The sequence below is a fragment of the Dipodomys merriami genome, unplaced genomic scaffold, assembly GCF_024711535.1.
Source record: "Dipodomys merriami isolate MVZ:Mamm:240054 unplaced genomic scaffold, mDipMer1.0.p SCAF_1168, whole genome shotgun sequence".
Taxonomy (NCBI): domain Eukaryota; kingdom Metazoa; phylum Chordata; class Mammalia; order Rodentia; family Heteromyidae; genus Dipodomys; species Dipodomys merriami.
In genome coordinates this window covers 216,702-220,821 of record NW_027202458.1, presented here as the reverse complement: position 1 = coordinate 220,821, position 4,120 = coordinate 216,702, and positions in this window count along the sequence as shown.

The following is a 4,120-nucleotide window of genomic DNA, read 5'->3' as shown; positions in this document are numbered from 1 at the left end:
GAGGAAAAGACTTTAGACTGATTACAACTGATGCCTTTCATTGAAATTACTAGCTAAACATTCTCCTTCAGAAAGGCAAATGCTCCATTTTTTCGTATTAGTATTATAAAATCATAACATCTGAATGTTGAATTGATTTCCTCTGCTATTTTCAAAGCATTTTTCATCTATTAGGTATCTAGGGTTTGGAATGACCCGTTCTTTAAAATACCTATATTGCTTATATTGTGATATAAATCTCAGTAATATTAATATGAATTTATCACTGAGTCTCATCTTGAGCTACATTCATATGTAATTTATGCAGTCTCAAGCAAGAAACCTATTTTACTCTTTTCTATTCTTTAAACAATAAATCTATTATCTTTAGAAATATGTTTTAAAGAAAATATGTTCTTTTATATTGTTCCAGTAAACATCATTTATTTCTAGTACATTTACTGAAATAAATATAAAGTATGGAACATGCAGACAACCCCCCCTTATCACTTTAATGTATATCCTTGGGGACTATGTTATATATAAAAATAAAAAAGTGCAATGCACATGTTTATACATGAATCATCTAATGGTTATATCAATTAGACACAAGAACTATCATACCACATCAAGTCTCAGTTTACTTAAAGGCACCAACATATTAGTGTTCATGAATATCACTCATCTTTAGAAAATGACAAGTCACAACAAAGTTTATATTTCAAATTTAAGAAATAAAAATTACACCCAGATTTGATGTGAATATCTTGTTTCCAGGAAAACAGTTATTCAGCAAACAGGGAAACAAAAAATAAGGGCTTGTCATATAGAAAGAAAGATGTAAAAGCATACTGTCTTATTTTAAGATGATACATACATGCAAATCTTTATTCAAAGATACTATAAAATTTCATGAGCGGATTTGTGATCAGAAGTGATAGGTAAGCAAAGTAACTGGAAAACTGTATTTGTAAATAGTGCTTTCAATATATGATTACGTTTTCAATAAATACGCCTATAGATGATGATTTTGTATCTGTAACACATATCCAGTATTCTACATTTTAGACATACTCCCATTCTCTTACCTCGTTTCTTGATCAATATTCTTCTACTTTCATGATGTCAATTTCTACTATAGTAACAAGGTGGGTGTTCTCTTGGTTTCTACATCCAATAAATTTTAGTATTTTGCAACGGTGTATAAACTCATGGAGTTTGACTGGGATGTGAAATTTGAGGATACTGTATTCAGGGTATTAATTGGCTTGAAGCAGGCAGGAACCTATTGTGAATACACAGACACTCGGTATACTAAGAATTAGGGACTTGAACTCGGGGAAAGATAAAGGTCCAGGAAAGATCTTGAAGCTGAGATAAAGCAATGCAGCAAACATTAATCAACAATCATTACAAGGGAATGGAACATATATCTGATGTGTCTGGGTGGAAGTGGTGTGTGTATGTGCTTGTTTGTGTGTGTGTGTGTGTGTGTGTGTGTGTGTGTTTGTGTGTGTGTGTGTGTGTGTGTGTGTGTGTGTGTGTGTGTGTGTGTGTGTGTGTGTGTGTAGAGAATTTTAGTGTGGCTTCTATATTTACAGTCCATAGAGCATTAATTGTTAAGGAGAAGGTGCCCTTACCAGAGCTCTGATACCATTGTCATCACTTTTTACTGCAAAAAAACAAACAAACAAACAAACAAAAACACTTGCTTAATCTCTAACTAAAAAGGGAAAAATAAACTAACATCTTACATGATTGTTCTGAAAATTAATTGGCAAATTGAAGGCCAAAGGGAGAAATTGGAGATTAATACAATCTTTTTCCTCACTTCTGATTACTAAACTGTAATAGCTGTGATTTTCAGGAATCTCCTGTAATGTACTTACTGCTTAATTACTAATATGTTTAATAATATGAAGCATATGATAGAGAAATAGATCAGCCAGCAAGCACAAAGACCTAGTGATAAGATTGAGCTTTTGAGCAGGGTTGCCACATCTTTTAGTAAAGCAATTCCTTCATATGAATTTCAAAGGTTATGGCTTTCCCTGTGTGATTAAAAGGTAAGAAATTACTGTAGAAACAAAAATTCCTGTTCAGCCAAGTAGAAAGTACTCATGTTCTCATCCTCATGTTGCAAATTTCCATTCCGTAAAGACTCTTTGTTAGTGTGCTTTCATTTAATATACTTCAGCACATCATCCTTCCCTGTTGGAGACGGAAAAAAAAGATAATTTTGTTTGAATATTATCTTACATGTTAGTGTGTACCGGCATGATTTGTATAATTACAGAAGTTTGTAATTAATATAAGTAGGGATCATATCACAACTAAAAAATATAATTAAAATCACATAAGACTAGAAGTTACAGAATTTTGTGCATGAAAACATACATTAGATTAGTTGTAGAATTTCTATTTTGAGACAGACTTTATATTAAAGTATAAAGCAGTTTACTAAAGGTTAAAACATTTTAATAAAAAAATATATTCTTAAAGATATTTTTGCTTCATATTTTAAGAAGAAAAATGGTCCCAAAGTAATTATTTTTAAAAAATTATTTTCCTGTTTCCATGTGATTAACCTCCTAATTAGAAATCCAGATATTTAATTTAATTTAAATTAACCAAAAATCTTTATTGAGTATATGAAACTTCTGCTCTCTACATTCTTCACACTAACTTTACCAAATATGATGAGTCTGAAATAATCAGTCTCTTTGTGACCTGTGTTGATATTATTTACAATGTGAGCAAAATCTTTAAAAAGTAGTATATAGTTTAGCTTAATTTCTCTGAAGAGACAATAAATGATATAATCAAAGGCTGAAAATGATAAGATTTAATTTTCAGAATTCAGGAAATGTTTTGACCACACTGGTTATTGGAGCCTTTGCAACAACATCATGAGATAATTTATATTGATGAAGCAAAAATCCCAGTGGTTAGACATTTATGAATACAAAAATTGTGTCATTCTGAATATGTGGAGCTACGTATCAAACATAGAATTTTTAACTTTTAAATACTTGAATATGCTAATACATTTAATTGCAGGGTAAATACTTGTTTTGAAAGGAGATAAAATTGCATTTACATTGAAAAGTAAACCTAAGTATTCATTTGAATGAAAGACAATGTTTAAACATCACACATTAAAGAAACAAGATATACAGTTAGTTGTTTGTCATGCCAATATGTTCTCTAAAATAACTAGATTAGTAAACCTAAATTATTGCTTCATAGAAAAATAGAAATTTAGTTTCCTAAAATTCATGACTATAACTTTTTCTCAATTACTAAAAAACTGTTTTATGATTTTTTCATGGAATCTTATTTGATATATTTTTCTTACTAAGTTAATAATTGACCAATAACAATATAAAATATGCATGAACAAAGTTTATCTAACACAAGTATTTTATTCACAAGACATATCATGGCTCTCTTAAAAAATACTAGACAACAGTGTGTTCTTTATTAATTTTTAGTTATTTTGTTAATGGTTATTAATGTCAGAAGTGGCAATTCCATAATATGTTTAAAGCATTTGATTATACTCCCACCTTCTATTTTCTTTTCATTACTTCTTCTTCCAAAGATCTTCTGTATTTCACATAAAGTTACATCTTTATATATGCACATATATTCTAATTTGGAAAAATAATTAAGGTAAACTGCAATTTAATTCAACTTGTATAGTGGATTAACAAGATGAATAAAAACTTGAATATTTTTATTAACTTCTGAATTTAGCTATCATTATTATTGTGGTTAGATTTAGGATCCCAGACAAAATTAGAATTAAGGTTAGTGAAATAGGTTCAATACAGGATGACTCATTGCAACAATGATACTCAGAAGACCCTATGTTGTAAAGGGACTTTACACCAAGAGGAGGGAGGATTAAGGGAGGGGGGCTAGTAGGAGAACAACAAAGAAGGGTGTAACAATGCTCAACAAGAAATATACCCATTACCTTACTCGTATAACTAATCTGTCTTTAAAGCATCTTTACAATAAAATAAAATTTAAAAATATAATAAAGATGGGTGTCAGTGGCTAACACTTTTAATCCTAGCTACTCAGGATGCTGATGTCTGAGGATCGGAGTTCCAAGCAGCCCAGGCAGGAAAGT